Consider the following 10097-nt stretch of genomic DNA (forward strand, 5'->3'; position numbering starts at 1 on the left):
AGCAGGACTTTTGAGCCAGCATCAAACTCAAAAGGCAAGACTTGCTTGTGGAAGTGGAACTGCTCGTGGCAGTTGCTTGGTGCTTCTGAACAGGCACCTCCTATTTAACACTAGTCAGATAACGGCAGAAACAATTTTCATTAAAAACTGCATTGCACTTGCATGATTTTTAAATATAATTGAAGAAATGGGATTGGTTAGAAAACTCATTAAGTATGCAACTCCTCTTGGAAGCTATTTGCTAACACGTGCAAGACAAGAAGGTGGTTGGGATTTTTAAGGGCGCACCGTGCCCACCAGCCTCGTCGTTTGCTCTTGTGAGATGAGTGGGCTAGTGGGCAAAGACAGGCACTTTACAATCTGATGTCGTCAAATCTGGTGTCAGCATAGCTGGCAACGCAGCTGCCAGATGGGGAGCTGTATGTCAGCTTGAGAAGAACTGGGGAGATGGATGGCAGCTGAGCAGCCAGGACCACAGTGCGGAGCTCAGCAGGTGAACATCTGACTGCTCCGGTATGGAGCAGTGTCCTTCAGGAGTCAGCTGAGGCTGTTTAACATCTTCATTAACCACAGGCACCATGGAGTGGTTGTGGACAGACTGGAAGGCAGGGCTGCCACTTGGAGAGATGTCAGCCAGCTGCACAGGGGCCCTCCAGACCCTCCGGATCTCAGCAAGGGCAAAGGCAGAGTCTGTGCCAGGGACAGGGCAGGTGAGCCCTTCTGAACAATAAGTTGAACATAAGTCAGTAGTGCACCCTTGCAGTAAAGAAAGCGAACAACATACCATGCAGCTTGAAGAAGAGAGCATCTGGGCGGCTAAGCAAAGCGGTCATTCCTCTTCGTCCAGACTCACCAGACCACATCTGGAGTCCCATGTCTGGGAGTTGCTCAGCTGCAGGAGTAGGCTGCAGGGAGATCCAACTGCTGTCTTCCGTGGCCTAAAGGGGGGTTATAGTGTCAAACTCTTCTCTGAGGAGCACAGGAAAAGGGCAAAAGGCAACAAACACAGGTGACAGCAGAGGAAACTCTGCTGAGCTAGAAAGTGAAAGCTTTTCTCCATTAGGGTGGTCTCTGCAGGAAGAAGAGCCCCAGGAGACAGTGTAGTCCCCATCACTGGTACTAAAAACCCATCTGGTGCAACCCTGCCAGACCTGCTGTGTCCTTGGGGCTGGTCCTTCCTTGGGAAAGGAGTGAACTAGGTGACCACCAAAGGACCCTTCCCACACAGACCACCCTGTGCATCTATGATTCTAATCTACAAAGACCACTCCGAAAGTAGTGCCTCCTATCTTATTATGTTGATCCACGATGTCAGAGGTGGATGTTGGTGGTACGGCAGTAGAGGCTGAACCTTCCCACCAATATTCCTTTAAATTTTGTTGCCGTGGGACAGACGGCAGCAGAGGGGTGATCTGACAAAATGGTGTCTGACATGGAAGTGTGTATGAAGCAAAGGTGTGTAACTGAATTCCTCCACGTGGAAAAAGTAGCACCTTTTGACATTCATTAATACTGCTGAATGTTACAACAGCCTGGCATGGAAGTGCGTATGAAGCAAAGGTGCGTAACTGAATCCCTCCATGCGGATGGACGTTTACACAGAACAATCAGTGGGTGTCAGCAGAGTGAGGGGGTGGGTGGCACATTTCAGCAGTGGCAACAGTGATGGTGGGTCACCTCCGCTGGTGCAGAATGTTACGAGAGTGGCATGCGGGCGACTGCCTCGAAAACCGGTGTTTTGTAGCTGAGAATTTACTCGTATCAAATGGTGTTACTGTGCTTTTTGTCCATTGTAGTTTCCATGGAAATAAACATTACTTTCAGAGTGACCTACATATTTTTAACTACTCATCGCTGGTGAAACTGCACAGCCCGTGGTGGTGACTGCCTCGAAAACCGGTGTTTTGTAGCTGAGAATTTACTCGTATCAAATGGTGTTACTGTGCTTTTTGTCCATTGTAGTTTCCATGGAAATAAACATTACTTTCAGAGTGACCTACATATTTTTAACTAGCAGGATGTGAACCAGAAAGGAACATGTAACACTGAAAACCTGTAATAGTGGTGTTGTGTGGTAACATGGAATTCATGAAAGCAAGTGTACACTGCGCTGTCGTCAGCGTTGCAGGAATGACCTGATGTTGGAGGTCCTACAGCCCTGGTGGGAAAGGAGGGAGAAGCTCTGTGACAGCCCTGAGCAGGGGCTTGCTCCTCTCTCCCTGGGAGCTCTTGTATTGCACTAACTCAGCAGAGCAGCAGATGTCAAACACTTGGTGACTCCTCTGCATGATGCCCATCGAGCCTCAGCGATCACATATGTACCACCACCAAAACCCATAATTCTCCTTTCCTCCCCATGCAGAGCTGCTGGCAGACCAAGGAGAAGGATTGTTTTTCTGTCCATGGTTTGTGACCTCTGGGGGATCCATGTGAACATCTTCCAACTGCCTCGGGAGAGGTAATACAGAAACGCCTGTGCCCACAGGCCTATGTTCTCTGCACCTCTGATGAAAAATGCTTAGAAAATCTACAGAGGGTTTCCTCAGCAAAAACCACAGTGCCCAGACAGGGAGCCTGTCCCGTGTCCCTGGCCAGGGCAGGAGAGGTGCTTAAGCTTAAACCCCTTTGCGATGTGTCAGCAGAGGCTGAGCCAGCCTGACACTGAACTGAACCAAAATAGAACATTTTTAAAATTTCCGGAGATTTATATTCTTTGGATATTTTGACATTTCAACCTCTCCTGCCAGGTCTGGTGAAAGGCTGCAAACCGCCACCCGGACTCTCCATTGCTGTTGCCATGGGAGCTGCTCTCCCTCTTCTGCCCTCCATCTCCATCCTCTCCATCTTCTTGCTCCACTCACATCTCCTCCTTTGTTCCCTCTGGGCGGTGAGCCAGTCAGGGTGACTGTACACATGTCCCCTTTCTTGTGTACATGCAGGCATGTGACAGTCATTTGCAATCACAGCTCTTCTGTACCCGCAGTGATTCACTGAATCAGAAGACTCTGGTACCAACATTGCATGAATTTAAATGTGGTCTGAAGCATTCTTCTGAAAAGCAGCACTGCCTTTGTAAAGCTTCTCTTACTGCTTTTGTTGTGGGCGAGGGCAAGTCTCAAATCTATTTTCAGGCAAGGGGTGCCTGAGTGGAAGGAAATTTCAGCTTCTTTCTGTGGCAGCTTGACTTCAAAATTGAAAAGCATGAATTTTCCAGGGTTATGCTTATTAAACAGCTTACCTTGAAAAAACCCATCAAACAACAGTGTATGTAACTCACATAATAAAGATAGAATTGGACAACAAGAATCCAGGAGTGCAACCCCTGCTGAAGAAAAGCAGCAACAAGCCAAATCACCCATGCAGCTCAGCCCCGTCCCTGAGCATGCAACAGATCCCCTCTGTTTCATGTCACGAAAAGACCCCGATGGGCTGCCTGCTGCACAGTCCTCCCCTCTTCCAAAATCTAGGTCTGGAAAAGCATGCAGAAATATTGATTATGTCTTTGGTGGGGCCAAAGATGTACCACAAGGGGTTGGAGGGCACCCAGGGCCATGTGCTGCATGTCATGGATGTGGGCAGCCTGCTCCCGAGCCAGGCACGGCCACACTGTCTTCACAGTCTTGTCCCCTTTCCCTCTTCTGCTTAACAGGGGCAGAGACCATGACGAGAAGGGCCATCAAGAGCTGCACCTCTTATGTCCATGAGTACTGAATGTAGAAATTTCCCATTGGGAACCTGGGGATTTTCCAACTCCCTGCAAACACACTCACTCAGAACTTGGTGTTTCCCCTGAAAAGCTGGAGGGAGAGTTTGGGACGAAAGTGGGAAAGATTTGTAACGATGAATGTTTCCTTCAAGGGTCTTTCTGAGCAATGAGTGAAATCTGTTTGCACAGAGCTGACAAAAGATCTTGATACAGTTATTTACCTACTGAATTGTATGGAAAGCCAGGGGAACGTCCGTCTTCTCATCTTCTGCCGCACGAGGTGGTTGAAACATTGGAGCTGAAAAGCTGTGAGCAAAGGGTGCTGATGCCTGAGTGTGGGGATGCAGCAAACACACCAGGGCACACTGGGGTGAGAAACCTGCTGGAAGAGCAGGAGGGAGAAGAATTTATGCACAGAGCTGAAATCAGAGCTCCCATGACACGCCAGCTGTGTGGCGTGGCTGAACCATGGGCATGGCCCATGTGTAGCTGGTACAAATAGGGGTTTTTGTGGAAAGTTTGTATGTGTAAGTGAAAGTGAGCAATGCTTGTCTGAAGAGGTTTATCAAGGGGACAGATCAATGGCTACTCTGTTTGCTCGAATGAAGGGTTCCTTGCCACTGCAGTAATTTGTCAGGACACTTATTACTGAGCAGTGGACATCTCATGTCCCCACAGGAGGGTTGCTGGTCTAAGCACTCTCTTGCTGTACAGTCCATCAGGATTCAACCAGTGTCCGCTTTCCTCACCCAAGAGTGCAGGGCTGCTGATCGGCATCCAGTGCAATGCCACGATGCCCTGGTCTTGTGGCTGTTACAGCCAGCCCTGGGCCCTTTGCTGTGCCAGCCCCTCGGCCTGAAGCCTTTTGTCGTGTTTAATGTACCCAGAGCTGCTTGAAGGAAGACCAATGTTTGCTTCCCCCAGCTAGTATTTAATGCCTGAATCACTGACCTTGGGCTGGCCACTGAAGGGAAGGATGGCAGAAGGGGAAGGTCATGCAGGCATGTCACAAGGATGGAGGGGAGACCACAGCCTGGCTTCCCCTCCTGGGGTGGGCAGCCACACTGGCATCAGTTTTGAGGGGAGCCCAGGTCATGCCCTCCCTCCCAGCCCTCCCACGGTGGCAGGCGGGGCTAGGTACTCACTGTGCATTTTCCCTCTCTTGCTGACCTAGATGAGAGCAAAGTAAAGTTTGGCCTCAGGCAGCCCCACACTCTCCAAAAAAGTAATGGAGGATGCGTCTGGGAGGGCCATGACGCTGTGATCAGAGGTAGCTGGATTTGTAAGTACAAAAAGGGAGGCGAAGCCCCTTCCTCTGCCATTGGTTTGCTAATTAACAAGCTTGAATAACAAGCTCGAAGGCCTCTTCCAGAGCACTACACCTTAAAGGTTAGATCCAGCCTGAGAAGATGTTGGAGATGTTGCCCTGAGCAGAACTGGTTGCTGCTGCATCTTGGCCAGCGGGGTGGCTAAGCCTGCTTTATGCAGAGTTCCTCACCCGCTGTAACTGCTGGAGCTGCTTTGGGTTTGCCCGGCACCAAGTGGGAGCTGGGCAAATAAATGAGCCATTCATAAGACATGAACTTTGCTCACTTGTGGTAACAGCACTGATTTCTCCCTCCTCTGGAGGCTGTGCAGGAGGTGGTGATTGTGGGGCAAATACCAGGAGGGACAGGTGACTGCCCATTGCCTTACTGGAGCACGGCCAGCACCGTGCCGGGGGGTCAGCCCACAGCTTTTGGGTGGCTCCGTGGCACTGCCTCTCCAAGTACCATGATTTCAAGCTGGCTTCCCAAAAGAAGTGTGCATCACCTGCTGCCTTGGTGCCTTTCTGGTGCGCGGCATGGACCATACTGGCCAGGAGGAAAACCCATCCCTGTGTAGCAGAACATGGAGGGAGGTTCCTGTGGGATCCTTCCCTGCTGCACCTGGGATCACCGGTGGAGTCATATATTAAGGCTGACGTTTGAACTGCATCTCGTGTGGGAGAAATGAGATTCATGTCTTTCACTTTGGCTCATGGCTGTCTTCTGTATTAAAAGGTCAGCAGGTGATCAGGTGTGCCAGGCTTGCTCTGCCTTCGTCACGGAGATGGTAAAGAAAATACTCTGAAAATTTCTGAAATCTACAAGCTAGAAGGTAAAAGAACGCAGCAGAAATCATTGCCGGCCCCTCAGACGGTGCAGCATGGTGAAGGGATGCTTTTCATGTTCAGGGTTGTATTTTCTTCAGGAGTTTGGTTTGGGGTATTTTTTTAAATGTTGGGGGTTTTTTTTAGCTGTATCGTGTATTTCACTAGCAATCCCTCTCATTTGCTTCTCTGTTTCACAGGTTGACAAGAGAAAATGTGTAGACATTTTTCAGGCTTGGGGAACACAATTATTCTGCATTTGAGAATAAAGACATCAGATCTGCAGCCAGAGCAATTCCAGGGAAGAAAACAGTGAAAACATCTTGGACTTGAACTGAACTGTTGTTCCCACTGTTTCCAGCCTCAGGGCAAGTGATAAGAGGAAGCAGGGGTTTGGCAAAAGCACAGTGCTGGGCTTATAATAGCGCAGAATGATCAGGGCTGTGGAAAAGGCAAAGCAGCCTCTCTTCAGGGCTGACCTACCATTCACCCTGGTGCTTCAGAAGGAGCTTGGCTGGTCTCCCCGTTTCTGTCCTGCTCCTGTTTGTCCAAGGGGCTGCTGACCCCACCATGAGCCCAGCCAGGTCCCTTCACACCTCGTCCATCTCCTGAGAAACTAAAGGAAGCTATTGCTATGAAAACCTGCTAAACTGAACGCAAAAATAAACCTAGCAACCCCCGGTGATATTCCTTTCAGACACTGTTAAATGCCAAAGCTTGCTGTTGTGGGGGTGACATACTGCTGCTTGCAGTCTCTTTGGGATGAAGGCAAGTAACAGGGTCCTTGAAACATTAACCATCCCATGAAACATCTCCAGCAGTTCTGGCTTCAACAACTTTCACCAAAGGGGTTTCTCCATGTGCACAGACTACCACAGACCATAGAGTTCCATGAGGCGTTCAAGGAAATAATTCATACGCCCAGTCAAACACCCATCTGCAAAGCTGTGCCCTGGCTCTTGTTACACTCAAAATCTTGTTCATGGGCAAAAAGTATGATCATCATGTAAAGCCAAGGATTCATTGTTAGTTAAATTGAAATCTTAAGAGTCTAATCATTATTACCCCAAATCTAGGGAAGAATAATGATGCACACATTTTTCAGACTCTACCCCCTTTCTGCCACTCCCTTGGGGTCCTGAGGTTGGTGGTGTCTTGCTGGTGGGTCTGATGGAGGTATGGGGAGTCATGAGCATCTGAAATCCTGCACCAGGAGCAAAGTGATGTCTGTGTTGGTGGCTTCTTTGGCCTCACTCAAGGAACCACACGAGGTCATTTTTATGTTTGCAAACAGACTTTTGCACCTTGTTCTTTCTTCACTGGATGCAGCTTCTCATTGCATCCAAATTTGCTATGCATAGTGTCTATGTTGTTACCAGTTATTTAGCTTGTTCGGCCTGTTCTCTTTGCTCTCATCCTGAGCCCTGAGGCTCCTTCTGCCCAGATACAGGCTACCTGTCCTTGCCTGCCCCTCCATGAACTTTTGACAGCTAATGGGGCCTCTATGTATGAAGCTATGGCTTTATAACATGAAGATAAAAAACAAGCAAAGCAAACGTGCCAAAGACACCTGGTCCACTAGAAAAGATGCTGCTACAACTAAACAACTAAACCAAGTAACCCAGAGCTGCTGGCAAATCAAGAGAAGCCCAGACTCACTACAACCTCGCTCCTGAGGTTCATTGCCAAGCCTGTGGCTGCCTGATGGTGATGGCAGCCAGGGGCACCCTGCCATCCCTGGACAAGCCAGGTACCCTTTTGGGATCATGGTGTATGGCTGGGAGAGGGGGTGGTGTTTTGGGTGGCGAGGACCCCTTAGCTGGTGGGAAATCCCATCATATTTAAGTTACGGTGGGCTCAGCCTTCAAATCTGTCCACGTGCACCAGGCTGGACTTCTCCCCAGCTCTGGCTTCACCCTGGCTGTAGTGGCACCACCGCCTTGTGAGGTATTGCTTCCCCTCACCTTTCTCTCCTTCCTTTATGCCTCCCTGCATCACAGACTACTGAGATATTGCTTTGTCATTCTATTAATAATTTAATAACTCTTCAATCTTACTTCCTAAGCCAGTTCTCCTACACTCTGTAACTGCCATTTTCCTTTGAACTTCTCGCAGACTGTGAGTGTCTTGGGGGTAGTAAGGTGCCCAAAATTGAATGGTGTTCAAGATGTGGCCTCACCAACCACAAACCCACTAAAATCAATGGCAACATGCCCACTGGCTTGAATTTACTTTGGAACCTGGCCCAAAGAGAAGAGTACTGCTTTTCAGCTTGGTAACATGATGTCTCAGCATGAGCCACTCAAAATTACTTAGGGCTTTTTTTTTTTTTTCACAGCCCTATCAAATTGGAAATTTGAGTGTACTTACTATTCAGCAAATTCTCCAAATCTCGCTGAGCGTTTCTTCTTTTCACAGTCCTTCCTCCCATGGAATTTTCACATACTCGTTCTCTGGCTTAGTGTCTTGTATTTTGCCACACTGAAATCATGTTATTTTCTGCCGAAGTTTCTAACCCTGCCAGACCTTTCTGTGCTCTTGCTCCGTTTTTGTTGCTGAAGTCCCCTGTGGACAGGCTGGCCATTTCTCTTGCATTGGTAGAAGATACGCGCTGATTCTCAGTTTTTAACTGAGGTGAAAATGTAAGCCTTAATTTTAATGTAACTTGCTTAGTCCTTGTCCAAACATGTCCAAAGAGCCTTATTTTTAAATGACACCCAGCTCAATTCCTGCACCTATTTTCAGAAATGAACTCTGCACCCAGCAGAGCAAAGGCAAGCTGCTTCAACATTTGCTTACATGCTAAGGCCAAGGGCTTGGGAAAACTCAAGCAATACCTGCCATCACACTGAGGCACCACTCCCTTGTTCTGGTGCAGCAGGTCTCTGTATTACAAATTATATCCTTCCAAGTCATAACTGCACTTTTCAGCCAGCCTCTGCTAGATAATTAATGACACTATTCAATAAATCCATCACTAATTCAGGTAATGCACTACTGGTGACGCAATGGTAAGGAAGTTATGAAGTACCGGTTCCTCACCGAACCTATAGCGTGTTTTTAGGGACAAAGATTCCTTTGCTGAGGAATGCCCTCCCGGTTTACAGGAAAGCATGGATAAGTACAGACAACTGTAGAACCTCCTCCTTGGAAACAGGTTTTCAAATGCTTGTGAACTCCCCTAATGGTTATTTCACTTAGATCCCATTATCAAAGTTAACGTGGAGAAATGCTAAGTGGAACCATTTAAAACCTTGCCTAAATCAAGCCATGCCAAGTTTACCACCTGCTCTTCTAGGCAAAGCAAGAAATTAGACTGGTCTGACATTTTCAGCGTGACTTCCATCACCCTATGAACTTTTAAGTATTTCCTTTTTCTAGCCTCTTCATCTGCATTGAAATGGGACCTACTTATTTCCACGGGTCCTTCCTTTCTCTCTGTTTTTAAACATGTTTATCTTTCTTTGGGGCCCCGGGAAGGAGGCTGGTTCCTCAGCAAGATTTTCAGAGATTCCTTTGGCTCATTGCTGAATTGGTCTGCTCTTGGCCAGCTGGAAAACACCTGCTTATTTACACTTTCTTTAACCTGCTCTCACTTTTTTTTTCTGGCCTGCACCCAGTCTTTGTCTGATACTGGGCTGCTGCTGCCTGCTCATTGCTGAACTCCCTCCAGGTAATAGGTGAATCAAAGTACAGCCTCCCGCTCCAGCCAAAACAGATGAAGTATGAAACCTCGTTTCAGCCAAAGCAACATCTCCTGACCACAGTGGGGCCCTGACAGACCCAGATGACAAAATGGTTGTTTTCTATATCGCATCTTCAGAGGCTGGTCCTCAGCAGGCACTGAAGGCTCCTGCCCTGCCCAACACCACAGACAGCTTAACCCAGGTAAGGATCAGCCAGCTGCAACTGCCTGGAGGCATCAGGGTTGGTCTGTGTGCAGTGGGTTTGTGCAGCCTTTGGGTTTGCTGGTTTGGACGTTAACTCTGCGTCAGACTGGACAGAGAAAGGTCAGCTTCAACCAGGTGAGAAATCAATAACAAGCGGAAAGCAGCGCCTCAAGCTGTGGGTGTTAAAATATCATTGGGAAAATCTGCTTTTACAGATGCCCCTCATACTTGCTGACAATTTCCCTCCAGTATGCATGGCTGAGTCCTCCTTTATTGTCAGTCTGTGCAATACGATATTTGTAAAGAGTTGAATCCCCATAGGCCTTATTTTCCCTACTGGTGGCAATTTTATATATATATATATATATAT

This window comes from Buceros rhinoceros, unplaced genomic scaffold, assembly GCF_000710305.1.
Source record: "Buceros rhinoceros silvestris isolate BGI_N320 unplaced genomic scaffold, ASM71030v1 scaffold773, whole genome shotgun sequence".
Classification (NCBI taxonomy): Eukaryota; Metazoa; Chordata; class Aves; order Bucerotiformes; family Bucerotidae; genus Buceros; species Buceros rhinoceros.